The sequence below is a fragment of the Chrysoperla carnea genome, chromosome 5, assembly GCF_905475395.1.
Source record: "Chrysoperla carnea chromosome 5, inChrCarn1.1, whole genome shotgun sequence".
Lineage (NCBI taxonomy): Eukaryota > Metazoa > Arthropoda > Insecta > Neuroptera > Chrysopidae > Chrysoperla > Chrysoperla carnea.
This window is the reverse complement of record NC_058341.1, coordinates 11,911,250-11,936,288: the sequence shown is the minus strand read 5'-3', so window position 1 is coordinate 11,936,288 and position 25,039 is coordinate 11,911,250. Positions and strand designations below refer to the sequence as shown.

The window sequence follows — 25,039 nt, the reverse complement described above, 5'->3', positions numbered from 1 at the left end:
AGTTTCTTAATATATATTTGCCAGCAGCCTGTATTAGTGAAATGGAATCAACATAGTAACTGTTGTTAATGTTTAGTTGTTTGGAGTTCATGTTTGAATGCATGTCAAAGTGGTAATTCAAGCCTGTGAAGTTTTCTGCTTGCGATATAAGAATAGGAGACAACACCTTTTGTTATTAAGGTCGAACAATTTGTACAATCATGAAATCTAAGCAAAATATCGAGCCATAAAAGTGGTCAGCACCGCGCTAAGGTCGTGAAGCCTACAATTATAAATTTTGTCGAAATTTGGGAAACATTTCTTAATGTAAAATAACCATAATACCAAATTCATTTTAAGAATACACTTGGCGTCACGATTATCATAGATTCGACTTTGATTCCCACCAGTTGGTATTGTTATTCCTATTAACATTTATTCCTTAAAAATAAACTTTCTCACTTGTAATAAAAATAGTAAAGACTTCTTTAAGGAATTCAGATAAATCACGAATAAAGTAATTTCATTTTTTTGAAGACTATTAAATAAATATTTCATGCTAATAAAATCATATTTTTATGTTCAATGATATAAATCTATCATAATAAAAACGTAAGTATATACTAAAAAGAGTGCTTTCGGTTCGTTCATTCAGGAAAATCATGTTATATAACTCAACACTCATTAGTATAATAATAATAATATTTGTATGTCATTAAACAGTTTTTTATTTTTATTTTTTTTTGAGAAAGTGACTCTAGGTAAATATGAAATAATATAAAGGGCTTGTCATTTAAAATGATAGAACCCTAAGCTTATATATAAGAGATCATATAATTTTGTTTAATGAAATGAAAACTTCTTTATCTGCGTTGAGCAATTTTATCATAATATTTTTTAGAAGGGGGTAAAAATTCTAGTTTGATGGTAACCATAGTTGAGAAACTCTTGAACTTATGTATAAGAGAGATCATACAATTTTTTTAATGAAATGAGAACTACTTTAAAAGCGTTGAGCGATTTTATTAAAGTATTCTTTGAAGGAGGTAAGAATTCTAGTTTGATGGCTACCATGGTTAGAACCGTCACCTCGAAAGCGACATTCATACCATGTTGAAAATAACATCATAATTTTTATTATCTGTATAATTTTTTTAATTTATTTTGAATAAAGTTTATTTTAAAATTAAGGTGCACGATTGATCACTGAAAAAAGCAACATAGGGCACAGTCAGTAGGTACTTGGGTGTGTAACTTCATGAAATCATTGTGTGCTATTGCCTTTTTATTGTTTATAATAGTTTTTTATACCCTTTTGATATGTTAAATATAAAAAATTTTAATTTATAACAACCCTCGTTGTTTTCGGGGGTTAAAAAAAGAAATAAATATTATAAAAACTTAATAATCATATTTATATGCAAAGAACTACGTCGAAAAAAATAGAACCTACCACATTTATAGTTTAGTCTATGGTAATGCTGAATTGAAGTTAATAATATGAAATGTATGAAACGGAACGATTCATATATATAACTCAAACCATTTGTATATATGGAAAACCATCAATAGAATTTTATTATACCACTCAACTTCCTCTTTTTTTTTATACAATCTAACAGACATAGATGTTCTACGGCCAGTGTAATTTCTATTCCTCGAAAACTTTCAAAGCCGAAGGCTTCATTTTCAGAGAGCAAGGAAAATCCGGTCAAAATTATCTTATATACTGAGTTTTAATGAAATTGGAGATTAAAAAATTTATAAAATTTTTGCAATTTTTTTAAGGGGTACCCTTTGAAAAAATCGAGAAAATTGCAAAAAAAAATTTTGTTTTGGATTTTGATAAAACTTGGTTTATAGGGTAATTTTGACCCAAAAAGTATCAAAATCGGGTTAATTTAATGATTGGATGCAGAGTTTCTGAGATATCGCAATATTTGGATCGATTTTAGCTCGTATCTCAAAAACTATTCGACCAGTCAGCAAATACACCCGATTTTTGTACTTTTTGGGTCAAAATTACCTTATATACTGAGTTTTATCGAAATTGGAGATAACAAAAAATTCTCGAATTTTTGCAATTTTTTTAAGGGGTACCCCTTTGAAAAAATCGAGAAAATTGCAAAAAAAATTTTTGTTTTGGATTTTGATAAAACTTGGTTTATAGGGTAATTTTGACCCAAAAAGTATCAAAATCGGGTTAATTTAATGATTGGATGCAGAGTTTCTGAGATATCGCAATATTTGGTTCGATTTTAGCTCGTATCTCAAAAACTATTCGGCCAGTCAGCAAATACACCCGATTTTTGTACTTTTTGGGTCAAAATTACCTTATATACTGAGTTTTATCGAAATTGGAGATAAAAATTTTTTTTCGATATTTTGAAATTTTTTTAAGGGAAAAAATATGAAAAAATCGAGAAAATTGCAAAAAAATTTTTTGTCTTGAAATTTGATGAAACTCGGTGGATGGGATAATTTTGATCCAAAAAGTATAAATAACAGGTTAATTTAATGATTGGACGTATAGAAAGCTACAATGTCGCTAAAAATTACAATTTCCAAGGTACCAAATGCAAAACACCCAGCCTGTTTTGTTGAATCGAAGAAAATTATATTCAATCACCTTATTTGAATAATTTTCTATCCCTCAACAAAGAGAGACCTTGAGACCTACAAGTCTTTAAATTTACAGCCATTCTGAAATATTGCTTGTCAAATACTACACCTGGCCTTAGCCCTATGCTTACAATTCAACTGACTGTAACTTCACGCCAGTATAAAGTGACGGACTCTCATTGGCGTGAATATATGAATTTGTATATACATTGTACAATGGTAGTATACAGAATGTTTGATTTACATCTAGGCATATAAATATCACGAGTAAGGTAGAAAACATGCGTTAAGCAATGAAGTGAGAGTGTGGAAGCTTCGATATGCATTGAGATAGTTGTGAGACGCTTGAAAAGTGGTACTTTCTTAGTTGAATAGATGAACTACAGCAGATAAGCCACGATACAAGTAACTTTTGCAATTTCATATAACACCTATAATATCTTTTACTTAGATGCATGGCTTAACATATGTACTCTATCATACTCGTGATATTTATATGCCTAGATGTAAATCGAACATTCTGTATATGTGTATGTTTCTACTTTTTACGTATACCTACCTACTATAGATAATAAATTGTTTTTTCTTCGTGTATATTTAATTAAACGTCAACTTCAATTTTGAAATTTTTCTTTGTTGTATACTTTTTCTGTTATTCTAGAACATATTATTTAATGTATAATTAAAATCAACTACCTATTACACTAGCAGAAAATTAAAATTATATAATATAATTAATATTGGCCATCTATTATGTTATTATACTAGCGACCCGCCCCCGCTTCGCACGGGTGCAATGCTGATACTAAATACACTACAGAAAAACTGTGAGCGTTGTATATAAAAACATAGCGGCCCGCTCTGGCTTCGCACGGGTATAAATTTGGAGTAAAACAATCCCCCTTTCCCTTCACCATGAAGATTTTCTGCTATCTTTGGAATATCTAAATACATACACTACATTTTTACTTATTTACTTTTTACATTTTTAACTATTAACCTCAAAAATAGCAGTACTTCTCCACTATTTAATGGATCTTATTATACATATAAACTTTCCTCTTGAATCACTCTATCTATTAAAAAAAACCGCATCAAAATCCGTTACGTAGTTTCAAAGATTTAAGCATACAAAGAACATAGGGACATAGGGACAGAGAAAGCGACTTTGTTTTATACTATGTAGTGATGCCACGGGACTAGTTTTGCCTCATTAAATAGTTTATCCGTTTAGGCGCTACCATGCCACAGACCAACACACACACACGCAGACACGCACACTTAGCGGTCAAGCTTATAACATCCCCTTTTTTTTAGTTCGAGGGTTAAAAATGACACACTTTAGATTCTTTGGAGCTCGCTTTGATTTCGACGTAATATGAAGATTGGTATCTCCTGATCCTCAAAAGTATAAAGCCTCCAAATATTATAACTAAGAAAATAATGAGTTTTCCCAGATTAAGTGTCTCTAAGATTATTTTCAAACGGAATTGGTTGATGGTCTGATAAGAAGAAAAAATTTATAATATTAGTATGAAGGCAGGAGGAGTCTATATATAAAAGTAATAAGTAATTATTTTTATTTGATTTGTTATTATAAATTTTAACAAATGTTTTTTAATGACTTAACACAATTTTCAAGTGTAATAAATTTTCCAGATAGAAAACACTAGTAAAATGTAAATATAATGATGGATATGATCCTTTATAAGTAATAAAATTTTCTAAATGAATCCTATATTACTATACTTGTTAGATACTAGTAACCTATATATTTACAGAGTGAGCCATTTTAATTTATACATCTAAATATATCGTTTTGTAGCTAACCAATTAAAAAATAACAAACAAAAATTGAACATGAAATCTTTGACATTATGTTCTGATATCAGATTGGCCCTAGTTCTTCGAGTTTCTTTAATAGCCAAGATCATTAGATCCTAAATGATAAAAGAAAGAATAGTTGATCCTCATAAAAAACTTACAATTTTTGTTGAAACCTTTTTTTCACAAGGAGTTAGCTTTCGGAGGAAATGCGACTTAAAAGTATCTCTTTCTTGTATTTAATCGAAAGAAAACACCCTAACTACGAAAAAATGCTTTTACCAAAATTTTTCAAGAGCAATAAAGTGCATTCGGTTGTGTCCATGACTTTAACCTACAATTATCGATAAACTTTAAGCGTATTTTTAGGGTGCATTTCTTCCAAAAGCTAACGTTTTTCGAAAGAATGTTTAACTTTCAACTTTCTATTTAAAAATTTTATTCTATCTCTTACCGTCCAGTATCTAAATTCGCTATTAAAGAAATCCAAAGAACTAGGTCCAATCTGATGTCGGAACATGATGTACCCATCACATTCTGCAACTTTTCTTTAACTTATTATTAGATTGGTTAGCAATTAAACGAGGTACTTTAGGTGTATAGATTAAAATGACCCATCCTGTATATATGTATACTAGTAACCTATTCAACCATCCGAGATCCATTCATTCAAATATTCATATTAAGGAATATTGTGTATCTGTGGTTTTGTATAATATATACCACATACAATTTATAACATAATGGATACGAGATTGTACAGACCGTTTCGAAAAATCTTTGCTGAATTCCTGATCTTATATCAGATATCTGCCATAGAAAAGTGTACAGTAAAGGCAATATGCTACCCGCACGACTTTTTGATGACTTTAAGTCAAAAAGAATGTTAGAGCCAGTTCTGCGCTAGGTCTTTACGCAGAAGTTTACGCTCTACTATTAAGTCTCTCATTCGCTGAACCAAAGTAGTTTTTCTCTTGAGAAAATAAAAAGAGTAAAATATATTACCTTGGCGTGGGTGTCAGGACACTGCCATGTCTAGTAACATAACGAATTAATCTTGTTCATGAAGAAGTCGTACTCGTTTTTCATTAGGCGTCACCATTTCTGGGTGCTACTACTTTCACTCTTAAATATTTAAATTTAATAGGTAACGTCAAGAAACTGAAAAATAACCTATCATTTAAGATCTGGCGCATATATCTCTCGAGCGTGGGGAAAATGAAATCTGCCAAGATTGTGACGGAGAGACCGATACAATTATTCACCCTCCGGCAGAATGTTCTTGCAAAGTTAGAATGACATACATAGCCTTCGACCCGAAATGGTGAAGCTTGAATTGAAATAAATGTGGCTTGTTAAAAGAACAGCTGGTTCGTCAGGGAGTGTAGGGCTAGAGATAACGACACAAACTTGAAAGTGAGGAAAGGAGGTTGAAATGACCAATTACTGCTACTTACCTCTTCCCCATTACTACCACTTACATGTGTCTCACTCAGATCGACATCATTTTTTATGTTTCAATTCTTTGTTCTCATAGTTCATTACGATAAGTGCATTATGAAATGCTTGACTATTAGCTTCGAAGTTTTCGTACACTGTCCCCATACTTTCTTGATCAACGATTAAAGCATATTGGCGTGAATTACACATACCTTTACCACCTTCACATAATTTGAAACTCTCAATTCGTATTAGAACAGATACTCAGAAAATAATTCATGCATAACTTCATAACATTTACAATTCAAATAATAATATATAGTTTATAGACATCACAGATTGAGAGTTGAGTCAAGTGTAGTCAGTTATTTGGTTCAACTACAAAATACTGGTCCAATTAAATATCACTTAAAATATTGGTGGTAGAGATAGATAGATGTATTATAGTAAATAATAATTTCAATTTGATTTTCAAGTTCATAAATTATCTTACACTAATTATAATTATAAGATTAATTATATTATTTTACATAAAATATTTTGATTGATTTGATTTTATTAGAGATCAAATAATTTACTATGTTTGTGTATTTGGTTTTTGGGTTGATATAATTATTAAGATTGTTTGTCTATCATTTAATTGTATTAATTGTGGTGTCTTAATATAATAATTATTGTATTGTCTGATATTTTGCTGATTAATTAATGGTCTCGTAGATACAAAGGATTTATTGAGCATATATGGTCATTAATTTTCAATACAATACACACCCAAGTAAAATTTGAAGGAGATCTACCCTACCGTTTCTGAGATAATTACGATTAAAATTAACCTGTTTTAGTGAAGCGTGGGAAAATACATATAACTAAGCAGTGTAATAGAAATATCACCATTTTTATGAAAAACTGATATCTTTTAGAATTATATGTTTAAAACAAGTCTACAATGATTGAAAATTATTGGCAACATAGTTTCAATGAAAAATTTAAAATAATCACACATTTAGAGGTGGTTTTTAGTGGAGGAGATACGGAAATAATTATGTGGACAAGATTGTGATTGTGGCTGTAACAGAAACAGTTAAAGAAGAACAACTGATCACACACTGAGTATTGTGTGTGTCAAGCCTTCGTTGGTACAGTATCAGACAAAAATTGTACTTTGTTTTACTACGCGATCATATTCCCTTACCGTGCATATAATCCAAAACTTTTGACAATATTGTAGGGAAGGAACACCCTTAATTATACTTAGCCTAAATTTTTTTTCCTACGAAAGTTTCTGCAAGAAGGGTGTTCTCTAGTAATAGTGCATCTTCAGAAGGCAGGGAAGTATGCAAAATATCAGAAAATGGAAAGTATGAAAAATATCACCAATGTTACCCAATTTTTGCATAATCTGTGTCATTCAAATGTTGCCAAATCATTTAACTATCAATTATAATAATCAAATATAATATCGTTATTACATCGTTTTCGAGGTATTCCAACTCATAGTTAGATCAAACGCATGTCCAACTCCTGTCATTGTCCAAGACAATGATTGGTAGTAAAGATCTTAAGATAATATCAAATATCCTTTTCTTGGAAATTTAAGACAAAACGTTTTGTAGTCTTTTCTTTAAGTAGATGAGGAAGGTATATCCAATTATATTAACAATATAAATTTATATGAATATTTGAATTCTTAGAATCAATTACTGCAACAACAATACAAAAACATTAAAAAGCTTGAAGAAAAACACAACAATGCATTAATCAAAATAGTATTAACTAAAAAAATTTAAAAAACTCGACACGTAAAATCAAGTTTGATTGATTCGTTATGCCCACGTAGCTCCTATACGGATGAACCGTTTTTTATTTTTTTGAACACAACAAACATTTGAAATGAAGAAAAAACAGCAGGAAGAAAAAAATTATAGGAAATTCAAACCATCATGTTCAATTTTCTATATTTTATCATCAAGTAAACGGTATAAAACAATTTATTCTCATCTGATTTTTATAATGTATGCATTTCTGACGTAGCAAATCCCAATCGTGTTGATTTGTTTATTAAATTATCATAATCAGCAATAAATAGTAAATAAATTATATTCCCACATTTTCTTAGTTGTTCAATTTTTTATATTTCTGGAAAAAAATCTGTAATACATTATTTAAAGGTACTCTCACATGATACATTATAAATTTCCGCACTAGAGCAAAATATTGTTGTCCAATGAGTGCACAAAACTGCGAAAAGTATACTAAAAACAATACTAACCCCGTATTCTGGGTATTAAAGCGGGAACAAGCATATCCCTACTGGCTCGAATGAAATTCTATCTTATATATTATATCTCTAGGATCGCGAGATAATTCTAATTATTTTATCAAATTCCCTTTTTAAACCTTACCTTTGTTCAGTTTGCAATTTGTACATCATATATGTAATAAAATTGCCTATACACAACAAAATACCATTGATGTTTTGTATAACTTATAATTCAAACCTGTTTTTAGCCACGGGTACCGTACTGGAAAATTCCGTCGACTAGTTATTTCCACAATGGCTTTTATGTTTTAGTCTTATAATAATATTATGCTATTTTAACATAACCATGTTTCTAACAGTATTTCATTGATTAATATCAGTTGAGATGTTTGAGTCGCAGAGTGAACATTTTGCTAATTTTTTAGGTTGAGTTGGTAAACTAAAGTTGTATATTTTCAGAATCTCTGTGAAAAGAGCTTGATATATAAAATGTTAAGACTGTCAAACAAGTTTATTTTCGGAACTTTTGGTTTTGGCGGCTAACGTATTGGTTATTTTGTATTAACAAGTATTCATTATCTCCTGGACTGTCATTAATGATACCATGGTTCTTCAAATCAATTGAAGCTATTATACTGTGAAAAACTAAAAGGCCATCTTTTGAAACACATAATATTCTCCGTTGCATAAAAACTGCCAATACTGTGTTCAAAACCGTAAACAGTCAGTTTCGAGCAAGCAATCGCAATGATCTTACCACGGATACCAAACTTTGTTTGGCTGTAGAGAATAAAATACTACTTGTGTGGTCAAACCCTTACCATATAATATAGGCATTAAATTTTCTTTTCTGGGAAAGTAAGTAATATATTTACAGTAATCGGATAAAAACAACGACTCTAGGTACATAGAACGGATTTTATAAATGAAATGTTATAGAGTAATATACAGAAGTAAAAGAACATATCCGGCATTTTCTTTTACTTCCGATATGAAACGTCATTTTAAATTATATGTTATAGCATATACTATAACTATATTATTATATTGTATTTATCCCATTTCTTCTTATAGCAACATAATTTTATAATATATTTTTTATATTCATAATATTCTAATCCGTCTATATTCGTATTGTACATAAATGATCGCATATTATGCCTATGTAGGGGTGTTTACTAGGCAAAACGATTTAATAAAAGTGACGGTTGATTTAACAAATTAAGAGTTAATTCCTTGGAAAGAACCTAGGCTTTTTCCGATGTTTTAAAAAAAAAAGTTGACGCATCTCTATAACTACTCCAAATATAGCTAAAGGCATATGTGTAGGTTCTGTATGTATCAACAACCTAGGCTTTTTCCGGTGTTTAAAAAAAAAGATTTTCTCATCCCTATAACTCCTCCAAATTTAGCTAAATGTTTATATTTAGGTTCTGTATCTATCAAAAAAGGTGGCTTTTTGGACTATAAACTTATCACCACGCCTGCTCAAGCTATACTTCAAGTGCGAGTTTATGATTCCGTACCCGAAAAATTGAAAAAAAAGGCGATGATCTTCAATATCGGTTCAGTTTTGAGAAGGCTCTAAGAAAAACGGTAATTTAATGGAAAGTGTTCCTAAATAGGTGTCGGGGGTTTTTAAATTTTGTTAATTTTACTTGTAAGCGATACTTGTAATGTACATACTATTAAGAGAGGAATTTCATAAATATAAAAATTAAGCTACAAATAATATATTTCTGTATGTAAATTATCATAAAAATTATATAATATACTAAGTAGCTATTTTATTTATTTTATAACTTCATTTTGCAAATATTTTCAATTTATTTTAAATTATTACAACTGTTATGGTTTATTTTTATGTTTTAGAAAGTAAACATAGGTATTAATAAACTATTTGCATCTTATCCAAAAAAAAAAAAAAAAACTTTAACAGTAAAAATTGAGGGTCCATGGTTACAACATAAAAAACTATAAATTAGAAATGATTACAAATATGAAAATAGGTCGAAATACTGTCCGAACTCCAAACCAGATACAGATCGAGCTATATAGCCAAAATTTTAAAATTTTCTGCGTACATTTTGACAGGTTTTTAGAAGTTCATACTTTCGCTTTGATTGGTTACACTCTCCGTATTTTCGATAAAGCTAATGTAGTAAGATGAATATATTAATATACTCTTGTGCAAGTCATTTATAGAATTTTTATCATTTTATTAATTTTATTTTAACGTTATAAAATATTATAATTTAATTTATAAATATAAAAAATAGATCGAAGATAATGTGATTTATACATTTAAATGCACTTAATTCACAGAAAAAATGTTTTTTTTTTTTTTTGCTAAAGAATATTAACAAGAAAGAGAAGATTTTTTCTTGAGACAAGAAATAAAATTTCTTACGCCAAGAGATACGTTATGTTGTGTTCTTCAACCGTGAAATGATATAAGCAAGAATAACTGTTCGAATATGTACAAAATTGTACCTTTTTGGAGCTATGTATACCTTATCACCCATCAATGAGGTCATGGTATTGTGATTAAGATAAAAAATCACAAAATTTTTTTTTTGCTTAAAACTGATTAATTTTCAAAATTCATCATTACAAAAGCAATAGTTCCATTTCCATCGGAAATTCGCTAACTTTCCAACAATCCCAGTATCCTGGCAATTATTTTTATGGATTCAATTTTAGTTAAAATATAAAGTTAATGATAACAATTTATTTAATTAGTTTCTATAAAATAAAATATATAATAAAAAATAAATAATAAAATACGTTTTGAATTGTTTGCTGTTGTTAACAAATGACAAGCTATCTGTCAACATACATTTCAACACAAAATTACAGCAACATGACGCGACGCGACGTTGCATTCGCGCGTGATGACAAACGAATTGCTAGAGGACCGTGGAGTAGATGAAACGTTATATTATGCATAGAGTAAAACATAATTTGTTAAAAAAACATATATATAAAAAAAAATACTGTGGATGCCGAACAACCTCCATGCATAGCTATATCATTCATAGAACCAGTATTCCTTAGATATCGCAATATTTGGATCGATTTTAGTCCGTATCTGAATTAATATTCGACCAGTCAGCAAATACACTCGATTTTTGTATTTTTTGGGTCAAATTTACCTTATATACAGAGTTTTATCGAAATTGGAGGAAACAAAAATTTCTCGATTTTTTTAAGGGGGTAAATCGAGAAAATCGCAAAAAAATTTTTATTTTGGAATTTGATGAAACTTGATGGATGGAGTAATTTTGATCCAAAAAGTATAAAAATTAGGTTCATTTACTGATCATTTATATGGAGGTAAAAAAAAATACAAAAATAAAAAACTCAGCGCACGTATACCTTAAGTGAGTTGAATATATATATTATTCATTTCTATAATTTTTATGAAAAATTAATTAAACAAGAGTATATCAAATATGTGTTTACGTATAAATACGTATTGCAGATCAAAGTCTATTTTTTGTTGGTCTAAATTTGGAAAATGCGAAAAATAAGTGTATTATTTTGATCACATTCTTTAGCAGTGAATTTTTCTATATTTTTATTTTTCAAATCACGTTCGAACAGTAATGAACTTTAAAAACGAGGTTTCTGTTTAATGAAAAACCTTTCTTCGAAATATACCTTATAATAATTTAAAATTTAAACAATTTAAAACAAAAATTTCTCGGAAATAAGGTATTCAACAGATTCAACAGTAAAAGTACCTAGATAAAGACACCCAATTGTATATTTACCGAAAAATTTATAAATAACAACAAAAAAAAACCTTAAACACACTTTTGTATTATTATAAAAGCCGCAAATAAAACTGTAATGTTTGTTTGGTGAAAATGAATGCTGTTACATTTCTCTGTTGGAAAATTATGTTTATTATGCACACAAAATAATATATACACCTGAGATTAATATAAAAATTTTATTATAAATTATATTTAATAATATCTCTGTGGTCTATGAATGCGAAATTGGTTCATACAGCGAAATCGAAAATACTTACACGATTTTTAACTTATTCATCTAAGTATTGCTAAGTGTATTACTATTTTCAATCAAATTCAATCTTCAAGGGGGTGAAAGTTTATACAAAACTCTGTAATTTTTGTGGTAAAAAGGTGATGATAGTTTGTATGAAAATTCGTCATTTTTGAATTAACTACTTCACAGATTTTAAAAATTATTTCACCTGTAAAAAGTTACAATGCAGAGTTTCTGAGATATCGCAATATTTGGATCGATTTTATTCCGCAACTCAAGAACTATTCGGTCAGTCATCAAATTCACCCGATTTTTGTACTTTTTGGGTCAAAATTACCTTATATACTAAGTTTTATCGAAATTGGAGATTAAAAAAATTTCTCAATTTTTTTAAGGGGTGAAAAAATCGAGGAAAACGCAAAAAAAATTTTTTGGTTGAAATTTGATGAAACTCAGTGGATGGGGTAATTTTGATCCAAAAAGTATAAAAATCAGTTTAATTTAATGATTGGATGCAGAGTTTCTGAGATATCGCCATATTTGGATCGATTTTAGTGCGTATCTCAAAAACTATTCGACCATTCATTAAATGCACCCGATTATTGTATTTTTTGGGTCAAAATGATCTTATATACTGGGTTTTATCGAAATTGGAGATTACAAAAATTTCTGATAGTAGATAGTTTGTACAGTTTTATTGCAGATAATTTATTAAAAATGAAAATATCCATCAGTAAAAAAAAGGATAATTCCTCACTCGTACCGAATCGAGTAGAAGCTTTAAACATATTTTTACTCAAAAATATGTACAACTTTCTTTTACATTACATTTTAAACTTATAAATTGTTCACAATATAATAATAACACACTCACACAAAAAAATATTTTATTATTATTTATATTAATTAAAAGTTAAGAGTAAAATAATTTTACTAATTAAAAAACTTTTTAAAATGATGAGATAATTTTTGTATGGGCAATAATAAATATACATTCACATAACATTACAAAGAAGTCTATACTATATAGTACATATAAAGTTATATAATAATATACTTCACCTACTATTTAGTACTTCTGAGTAACACCAGAGTAAAAAAAAAAATATAATATAAACTTTTTTCATACAATATGTTCAGATTACGATGTGTGCCAAGAACTATCAGGGGTAAGAAATTCCTGGGATGAAATGTCTGATAGTAAAAACATACTCTGGATGAAGATATACCCGCCAGAGTTAGTCATTTGATCACTGTCGAATACCTGCATTATTTACAAAAGGCAGAATAAAGAAAGATCTCCCAGAGCTGCTTTGCCTCGAGTGCTATGACACCATGGCTTTGCGTCGACATCCTGGCAGAAAAAAAGGGTGTATCATCCACTACTGTACAATCTAGATCAGGCAAAGGCAAATGAGACTTACAAAAGTCCCTCAAACTTAACTATACGAGTAAGTTCTAACTTAAAATACGAGTAAGACAATGACAACCTAACCAGCGACAACTTAAAATACGAGTAAGACAAAGAAACAGCATTTTTTTCTGCCTATCTCATTACAATTAGAGAAACTGAGATAAGTAGAAGAGTCTTATACCCGTCTCGCTCCCTCCTCCATGAGCAATACGGACTTGGATAAAGAGACACACAATAAAGTTTATGACACACAATAAAGTTATAACAGTGGTGACTTCGACTTAAAATAACTCCACTAGAAAGCCTTTTACCTTTACTTGTGGTATGTCTTTCTGATTTTGCTGATGAGCCCATAGTAAATCTTGCTGTATTGTACTCAGCTGTTATTTATTTAGCCTTCCTTCAGCTTACTCTAAGTTACTTCTTGAATATTTTTAGTAATTCCCAACTATGCCAACTTCTATTATTCATAAAAATTGATACATTATTAGTCAGATTGATTCTCTTTTGATGTCACAAAAGCTTCAACAACGCCTTTGATCACTCTGTATAGACAATACATTTCATGATTAATTACAGAAATTATTTTTTTGTTTGTTTTTATTTATTAATGGAAAAAAATGTAAATTCTTGAATGACACCCAAACAAATTTTTAACGATAAAACAACGTAAAACCAGGAAGGAAGTATTTTCTTGTTATAATTATATGGAGATTATTATAGCCATATAGTCGGATTTTATTTGGTTGGCTTAACATCATCAAATAAGTCCTCCATATCGCTGTATGTGTGTGTTATTATTATAAAACTTCCTTGTACGAGGTTATGAAACTATTGCAATCTCCAAAAAAATCGGGTTTTCTAACCCGAAAATAAGTTTTCGGAAGTATATTCAATTTTACCAAACCTACAAGCATTTTGATTAGTTTTGACTTCGAATAGATCAAAACTTCTGTTCCACAGAATGTTGAAATTTTGGAATTAATATCGTTATGTTAATTTTCTTGAGTACTGCCCTGTACATAACGATATCGAAAATTTCGCTGTATCTAGTACAACTTCAAATCCATAAGCCATTCAAAGATGAAATTTTTTGATTTAGAGCTGTTGAATGCATCTAGTTTCGCACCCCCTCCCTTTGTGACTCCTTCTACCTTATTCATACAGAATATTTTCAATTTTCTGACTTCATAATAAATATTCATGAATCTTTTTTTAACCCCCGACTAACAAAAGAAGATTTTAAACTTAAACGTGTACATGTATCTATGTGTCTGTCTGTGGCATCGTAGCTTCTAAACAGATAAACCCATTTTGATTTTATTATTTTTGTTGAAGATAATTTTATCGAGTGTTCTAGGCTATGTTTCAAGTTTTTAAGAGTTCTGTGCCCCATAACAACTAGAAAAGAGGTGTCACCCTCGATCAAATAACTTTTCAAAAAAAAAATCAGCATCAGGTCATCCGTTTAGCAGCTACGATGCCACAAACGAATCAATCAGACCTGATTTTGTGCCGGAAATTTCTTTAAATTTTTAATTTCATATTATTATTAGATTAAAATCGTACAAGGAAGTGATATGGCATCCTTATCAGATTTTTATCTTTTTGTTTTAAATAATTTTAAAACAATGAGTTAGAAGAATTAAAAAATATGCAACACGCAAGGCTATCAATTATTCATTGTACAAAATTTCAAGTATAAAAATTATATTAACAAACAAAAAATTTTTGTTTAAAATAAAGGAAATTCTTTAAATTGTTTTATATAAAATTTATAGGTTGATATTAATTCATGCGAATTAATTATTAAATTTTACATATTTGATTGTATTTTTTGTTACCTTGTGTTTAATAAATGTTTGGGTTTTTTGGATTTGTTGTATATTTAACAACTTTCAATTTTGGTCCATTTTATCAAGTTCCGTTTTATAATGTCTAGACAAAACTATCATCCTTATTCTGGAACACATTGTAAATAATGATAAAAAAGTCAAGATAACAACCGAAGTTAATTATTTAAATACTCTGCATATTTTTGAGCATATACTTTCAATATTTCACTACATAAAGTGCATCCAAAGAAACTACAGACTTATGAACAGATTTCAAAGATGTGAGCATTTTTCGCGAGCTGCAGATTCCCTCGATCGTAACTCATAATAACATCCATGCACATCTAGGGTTAAAGTTTAAACTTCAATTTTCTTATTTTATGCAACTTACCTAGTTTTTCAAGTTTTCAAAAGGCAGGTAAAAAGAATCATAGCATATTTCACTTTATTGGATATTGATTGGCTCAAAGTTCAATAGTCTGATAAGGGAATACAAAACATTATTCATTAATAAATCAAAAAAAATGAAGTATTTGATTATATAAAATTATGGAGGAGAAAACTGCTTTTTATAGAAAATGACTGTCAAAAAAAAAAACCACAATAATGTTAAGTAATCAACAAATTAATTGAAAAATCATTCATTAAACAAATACAATATCCAAATGTATTTAAATTAACAATATTTATTTAAACAACAGAATGTAAACAATACCCATAAAATATTTACAAAAAAAAAAAAACAACAACAACAATATTAATAATAGATTCGTACAATTGAATAGTTGAAAAAAAAAATTGTACCTACTTAATCGAAACAAAAAACAAAATTACAATTGAATTAACCGCCATAATATAAAATGGATACATATGTAATTATGTTACAGTCAAATGTCTATGACAGACCAGAGATCAGACCAGATCAGATTAGGCAACGAGATCTTTCCTGAAAAATCAACCGTAACGGCTTTCAAAGTAAGCTGAGGTTTCCGGCAGCCTTACGATTATCATTCCAATTGCTAGATCATTACAGTGGTGTATATCAAACACCGTAAACTAACAAAGTATCGGAATAGTTAAAATTATCCAACATGCAAAAATATTGCTGTCTGGTATGACAGCCAAGTAACGACAAAATTCTTCGGGCCTGTCTTCAATGGCACAGAAGTGCAAACGTTGTCTGAATGAGTTTTGGATACGATACAATTTAAACCTGATATTAATGCCTATCCACAGGCACATTCTGTCCTTAAAATGCTCAAAAAATTTCATTAGCGAACTGAATAAAACCTTCTTAAGAAAGACGAAGACAAAATGGAGAAATTGCCTTGTGATAGGTACTTCAAGACCTATAAGCTCAAACGGGAATCAATTCCGCTCAGAATTCAGAATTCTTTCTATAATTGTTTTTATATTCGATTATACTCAATTAAATTTGGCGAATTGATTAGCGATGGTTTGTCGGTCAAAAAAACTAGAAGTCAGTTGCATAAACGAACAAGTCGCCGAATAAAAAATAAATTCAGATCTGGGTTTTGAATCTTCAGCGGACTTCTAGTAACACAAGTGTTGATGTTTGAATCGAGTTAGTATATGCCAGATTAGTCACGTCGAGATTGGAGTTGGAATTTAGACCATGTATAAAGATGAACGAAGCAATAAACCCTTCGCGAAGAGGTTCCGCTGTACATGATTAATATGGTTGTTTGATCAAAAATAATGATATATAAACATGAATTTATTATGTGTGTTGTGTATTTTTTGTACAAAATTATGATAAAAATCAAGAATTGAATGACAACTCAGTTGAACATTGTTAATGTTATGCCAACAACAAGATATCGTTTTTGTGGACAGTTGATTGGTTTGATTGTTATTGTCTATTATTATTACACAGGAATATTATAATTTTATAATTATGGAATATTGTTTAACAAAAATACACTTTCGTAATATCTAGATGTTTTGTTATAAATCGGTGACACTACTTTCATTGAAAAAATAATAATTGAACGGAAGTAACTATTTGTAAACTATTAACTAATCTTATATAATAATCTAATGAAAAATACACGAAGAAAATTGAATATTAAACGTTGAAAGTAAATATATCTCCAACACGCACCAATTCAGATCCAAATTGAATCTGGATGGGGAAAAATCAGGACTCTGATCTACACACGATTCATATCAATGGTCAGGATTTCTTGAAATAAAGTTCTAAAACTCTAGCCTACTTTAATAATTATTTTCTTTTAAATCTACTTCGAAAATTTTTTTTTCGTTATTTATTAGCGATTTTGTTGAAAGTTTATCGTTTTTCACTATAAAGTCGGATTTGACAAAAAACTCGAACTCGATGGGTTTTAGACCGAGTGATAAACGCGTAAGCTCAATTCACGTATGTCGAGTTATATGCGTTCTATACACCGTTGTATAAGAAAACAGGAATACTTAAAAATCGTTTAAAAATCGTAAAAATTTTCTTAAATCGGCGTAAGTAGATGTATTTAATGTTATAGAAAAGAGCATTAAACAGAGTTTTATTTAATCGATGCTCAGAAAATTGCAATTTGCAAGGTGAGAACATGTGATAAACTTTTTTGTCGAAATCTTACCATATTAATTCTTAAATTTTATAAAAAGTAGTAGTTCATGAAACTTATGCTATTCTTTCTTTAATCAAAGTCGTATCACTGTAGTAAACATGTTATTAAAAGTTTTTATTAAAGCACAAAACTACAGTAAAAAGGAAACACTTTTTTACTTTCATTATGTGTGAGATGAAAATAATGTAATTGAAGAAATTTTAACAAAACTGTTTTATGAAAAGTATTCAGGTTGATCGGACAATAAACTACAATTTTATAGTACAATTCAAATTTATTTTTAACAGAAATTTAGATAACCAGCATCACTAGTAATCGAATTTATGCAATTATTTACTTTAGTCCATTTTCGGTTGTCCGTCCGCCTGTCTGTGAACACGATAACTCAAAACGAAAAAAGTTATCAAGCTGAAATTTACAGCGTACTCAGGACGTAAAAAGTGAGGTCTAGTTCGTAAATGAGCAACATAGGTCAATTGAGTCTTGGGTCCGTAGGACCCATCTTGTAAACCGTTAGAGATAGAACAAAAGTTTAAATGTAAAAAATGTTTCTTATAAAAAATAAACAACTTTTTCGTAAACATCACTGTTTACCTGTGGAGGCGCAAATTGAATAGTGTATATTATATGGTTTTTCGACAATTAACTCAGTCAATTGTTTGTTTTCACTTGTTTTATATATACAATGACTTAATGTCCAATCAGCCTTACAACAAAACTTATGAAAAATTTTTATTTAAAAAAAAAAAACTATTATAACAATCAAAAAACACTTTCTACTGGTGTCTTTATTTTGAAAATTAGTTTAATAACAAGTCCCAAATGATATTATTTTGTGCTGCTGTTGTCATTTAGATTATTATTAAAAGTAATTTGTAACATTTACAAAAGAATTTCGGTATTATCTGTTCGTTCTTGGTGAAATTATAAACATTAGAAACATATGATACCACAGTAAGAAATACAATATAAATAGAATAGTAGAGAAAAAAATTGGTTTTGTTCTAGAAATAAACAAGGTGCTTTCTGTTGTATCACGTAATTCTAATGAAAAACCATGGACGTACCGTGGAGCAGGAAATATCAACTGTTTTCTCGACCGAGATTTGGCTAAATAAGTGTTTGTACAAAAATACTATTAGTATATAAAATTTTTAAGTGAAAGATTTATGGTTTTCAATAAGGCAAAAAGATCCTATTTTGACCGTCTTTATACTTAAATCTAGGTACATCTAAGTACAAAGTAATCCTTTTTAGGGCTAAATAGACTATCTGAAAATACCGTTACACTATACCATAACAAAAGCACACCCTTTTTTGGCTTTTGAATGGCTCCCTTGACTTTTTTTTATCCAAAAACCTTGCTGCCATGCTGAAATTGTTCCTCGATTTGTATTGTAATCTTTCGTATACGATTTGAGTAGATATCTTACAAACTACTCGCCCAAACATCAGGGACACGCGATTTATGTATTTTTTGGGTCAAAGTTACTCTAGAAAATGATTTTTACCGTAATTGGAAACAAAAAAAATTTTTCCGATATTTTTGGAATTTTAAAGGGTATATCCCTTTTAAAAATCGAGAAAATCACCAAAAAAAAAGTTTTTTCGGAAATTAATGAAACTTGATATTTAGGGTAATTTTGGCCCAAATATATCTGAATTCGTCAGACTATTAAGTGACTTGTTTTAATTGCCTAAGCGATTCTAGACATATCTTGAAAAATTTTCTCAAATGAACTAGATTTTGTTAATTTTTTAGTTCTTTCGCATCTTAAATAATCTTAAGATACCAAAATCTTGTTGATTATGTGGTTGATTGACAAACAGTCCTTTTAATCGTCAAAGTATTTTTCAGTTATTTCTACGATAAATTTCTTATTGTTCCTTTTGAGCCAAATGGGAGACAAAAAATTTCTCCGAATTCTTACTTCTCAGAATTCTTCCCAGCAAGTTATTGACAAAATACGATTGCAATTGCTGCGCAAATTGAACATATCTGAAATCATATTTGAACATGAATGAAATAAAATTGTTTTTAAAATAAAATCAGTTATATTGATATTAACATTTTTTTTCTTTGTTTTATTTTAATTAAAAGTTGCGAACCTCTAAAAAACACCCGTTTTTCCACACCCGTTACATAATTACTTATAATGATTCATTTTTCATTAGGATAGAACATTTTTCTATGAAACAAAGTGTATTATTATTACATTCTCTTTTATATTATGAAAGATGAAAGTTGATTTAACTTTTTGATAAAAAAAAAAAGGCTGTTAGTCAGGATAATGAATATTATAAATTATTTTAATGTTTTTGTACAACAAAAGAATATTTTTTGTTGTATTATTTTGGTAGACATTAGTGAAAATAGTACTACTCATTCATATACTCATCTCAACTCAACTCACATGTGAGTAGAAAACAGACAAAAAAAATTAAATTAAGAGTTGAACAAATTAAAATTACATATTAGTAGTATTTTTGAAGTAAGGTTGTTGTTAGATAATAACCTGCTTAAAACCTTTGTGTTTGTATGGTTTTTTTTATTTTATTTTATTTATTTATATAAAAATGTGTAGAGATGAAACAAGGACCTACAATTTTAAATTGGAAAAATTACTAATGTCATCTACCAGTCTATATAGGAGGCTTCAATCTTACAAAAGGAAGCTATCTCACTAAAAGAGAGGGCTATTTTTGAAGTGAAAGCTTCTTTTCCACGTTGACTACTTTTGGGTAAACTGGCGTCACCGACACTAACGCTCACCTAACACTTCAATATACATACCACATTGAAAACTACGGCTCTCGCTCTATCACATTTATAATAGTTTTTTCATGCCTTCATAATTTCAATATATAAATTATGAAAATTTAATTATTTATACTATAACTTATAGTTATTCCAAAGTCTTAAGTTTTCACTTCCGTCACAGTCCCCACGACAGTTTCCATCTTTTTAATTAGACATTTCATTCATAAATTTGAACTGTATTATTGTAAACTACTATAGTTTCTTAATATGTTATTTCATCTATTTATTCAACAAAGGAGAATTTGCCAAAAGTTTCGTAGCATTCCAAGGTAATGACGTCGCATTTTTTTACCGATTCACTCTCTGTATTTCTTTTTTGACTTATGCGCGTAAAGAAGTATAACTTCATAAATATTTTCCGAGCTCCCTGTGAGAGAATTCCCACAATGTTTTTCCTTGTTAAAATGAGTTCAAACCCGAGCCTTGTCTGAACAAACTTTATATTATATCGTTAAATTTCAGTAAAAGCTACAGACTCTCTTTTAAAAGTGGTTTTCGCACTTCATGTTTTAAGTACAGTTTTTCCTCTACACCATAGGTATATCATATGGGTGTGATATGTATGTGAGCTCAGTTCATATGTTAAATGAAACAAAAAAAAGGGTTCATTTACTTGATTAAATGGCACTAGGTATATTCTGTTTGTGAGTGTTTTTCTCTATAAATACGTACCATATCGTCTGCTAATGCTTTTGTATTAAAATACGAGACATAATATCTATTGTGTGTTATTTCTCATCGTGTCCCTTTAATATGCATTTTAGAAGACAAAGTGAGTGTGGGCATTGATTACATAGCTATAAGAACAAAAATTTTATAATGTAAAAGTGCCTCTGGGACCAGTGTGTTTCTGGCTTGATAAAATAAATCACCAAATTATTCACCCAAATGTATTCAGTGTCGTTTTGAAAATAGTCTATTAAAAGAGATGCACTCTCTCGAACATAAAAACCAATACTTTTTACAAAAGCGAATCCAGCTTTTGATCCAAGGGAACTAAAACCGGAATTGTAGGTCTAGAGTGGGGAAAATTCGAAATTTTTTCCCGAAAAATTTCATAGATTCTACAGTATTTTCGGAATAAATACATACTAAAACCAACTAAATCAATTTTGTATACTAAGGGGAGAGAGCTGCCTTGACCTATCCTCCCCTTGGTAGTTCCTTTACTCCTTGCGCTGGAAATGTGAAAATTAACCAGCTGGTCTTCGAATTATAGAGGCATTATAATTTTGACTTATAAACAGATCATTGTATCTAAACTTATATTCAAGATAAATTGATTCGCGTATTTCTGTTGAATTAATCTATAATTATCTGTCACTAAACGTGAATTTCATTTTATAGATATTCAATCCTCCAGTGTCATATGAAAACAAAATTATAAAATTACATTTGAACCCAGGAATACCTTTTTCCAATAATATTATAATTTTTCATTAATTCAATGTTTTTTAGTAAATAATAAATAATTACACTAATTCTAGCTAACAAACCAATAAATTATTTATTATAATATTTTGTTTGTTTCAAAAATATATTTATTAGTAATTTTGTTTATAAATCATTTGGGAATTTTTATTTTTTGATCAAACATACACACACACAAAAAACATATAAATAATAATAACGACCTTATGGGAAATACCATACAATCAATTAAATTATTATTATTATCAAGGCTTATTAATAAAGTAAATATATATATTTATAACATGTACCAAGTGTAGTAGAGCTGTAACTAGATCCAAAAAAATTTGGAGTAAATACCAGAAGAGAATTATTAATGATTCTCGAGATATAATAGAAATAAAAACAGGAAAGGTCATATCTTGAAGTACACAAACAATTCGCTCAAATAAATTCAACTTTCGGAAGTTTTGGATTAAATTTACATTAAAAAAATGGTATTCATTAAAATTAAAAACAAAAATTCATTAATTGTTTTTACAATTTTTAATTATCATGTCCTCAGCGCTCACGAAAACTTCTTACTTCCTCTTCAGAAAAATGATTCTTAAGAAATCAGTTTTTCTAGCAACCTTATCCAACTAGTGGATCAAAACTTAAAAGTTTTTTAATAAAAACTACTTTTGATTGTACTAAAACGTGCAAAATAATTTTCCCTATGAGTCAATCATACTTGGCTATTTGTAAAAGGTGAAAGCGCTCAATTTAAAATACCAAGGAAGATTCGTGGTCCTTATATTTTTAGCGTTGCTCCTATTCGGAAAAACGGTTCTCGCGGTACTAGAAATTTTAAAAAATGGCGCATCAATTCTATGTCATCCTGTTTGCCTATTTTAGTAATAGTAATGATAATTACCAATAATAAGTAATTATTAAAATAAAACATCCAAATATATTATTGAAAAATAATTAGTTAATTAAAACAAATTATATTAATTTTATGTAATTAAATTAATTTTCAAAATGGGAGTAAATTTTATTAAAAACTCACTGAATAATGTTTTTTTAAACAAATGTAATCATATGGAAAATCAGCGGCAATGTATGAAAAATTGAAAAACAAACAAACACATTCAGTTTTGACAAACCCATGCAGCTCATGATAATTTAAAAATATGATGTGAATACCGCATTAAGCTGTAAGCATGCAGCAAAACTAGTCAACATGGATTTAGAGAAATTCACGCTCGAAATCGTTGCCAACGTTCGTACCATTAAATAATTTTTTTTAAACTTTTTGTCCCAAACCACCTTAGTATAAAAATCCTTTTAAAATAATTCAAAGTGCATAATAATTAAAAACAATTAATTAATGTATCTAGATACATAATCTACAAACAAAACAAAGTTCATATGAACTTGAAAAATTAACAGTATCTGACAGTAGCTACTAATATGTTATGCATACTAAACTGATTTTAATAAAGAATCATAAAATATGTGCAAAAATTTATATTTACTCATAATATTTATTAATATACACATGTTTAGTGGGTCAAATTTAGGTCAATGTCGTTATGGTACAACAATAATAGCCAATCACTTGCACTTTCATTAGTTGGCTGGCTAGCTAGCTATTTAATATATTATAATACCCCCCAAAATTATTTTACATGCATGGTTTGTAATAGGTATTACCAACAATGGTATTGGTATCAATACAACAGGTATATTTTAATTAATATATTTGTTTTATTTTTTAAAGCAGTACTAAAACAATGGGTACTTTATATTTTCTGCTGGGCTCCAGTTTCTCCTTCAATAACCTCCATTTGCCACTGTTTCTAAGCTTTCTCAACCATGAACCACTAACACACCTTAAAAGCTCATTCTAATCGGATCAGTTTTTTTTCTTCGACGAAGTTGACGCTGTCGCCAAAAAGTAGCCCACTCTATTGTAGTTCTAGACATTTCATAAACCATTTCTGTTTTATTTTATGATTGACTGCCATTGCTTATGACTGCAATTTTTCGATTTTCACAATACTCGTCAAACGTAATTTTTTCAGTTTTGGCTAAAAGAGTACCATATTTTCATCGTGGGTTGAACATCAGCATATCCGGATTTTCACCATAAGTTTCAGATTCTCACGAAGAGGAGAGTGTCTTCGGTATAAACTTCCCAAAGGTGTTTCATTATACCTTTCATCTCTATAATAAAGTAATGAGAAGTGAGAATAAATTTTAAAAATCCATTGCATATAGGTGAATAGATTTCGAGCTGACAACCTTCAACATGAAGAGTGGGCAACGTAATCACAACACCACGACCTTGTTGAGAATACTATTAATATTTCAAAAAGTGTCGGTATCGAACATTTTTTTCGTCTACTCCCATCCGCCGAATAATGAACATGGTCTCACGAATATAGAAACAGAATAAATATAAAAAAGAGTTTTTAGATTTGGGTAGGTACACAACGTAGAAAAGGTTAGTATGTTTGACAGCGTAGAAAAATAGCTATCTTTATAAACCACTTTAATCTAGAAATCCCTTTGTTCAAAATTATGGGAAAATTATGTATAGCACCGACGTGAAGTTTATAGCGAAACTCAGGTTGTATATCCTTTTGTTTCAAATAATTGTTTCAAGAGCTTGAAAATATCGTTATACGGGTCATAGAAAATATCCAAATTTCCATGGGTTAATGTTTTTATGAATATATAATTCTGATGTAAAATCAGCGACGATCAATCAAATTTTAAAAAAAATATTTAACACCACTGATTTATTAAAACAATAAAAAT

General features: G+C 29.2%; 1 protein-coding gene across 1 annotated transcript in view; it reads right to left on the bottom strand.

Annotated features, from left to right (window-relative positions):
* The window catches only part of LOC123300518, an 88,786-nt gene that overhangs the window by 32,084 nt on the left and 31,663 nt on the right, over positions 1-25,039 (bottom strand). The window lies entirely within an intron of this gene.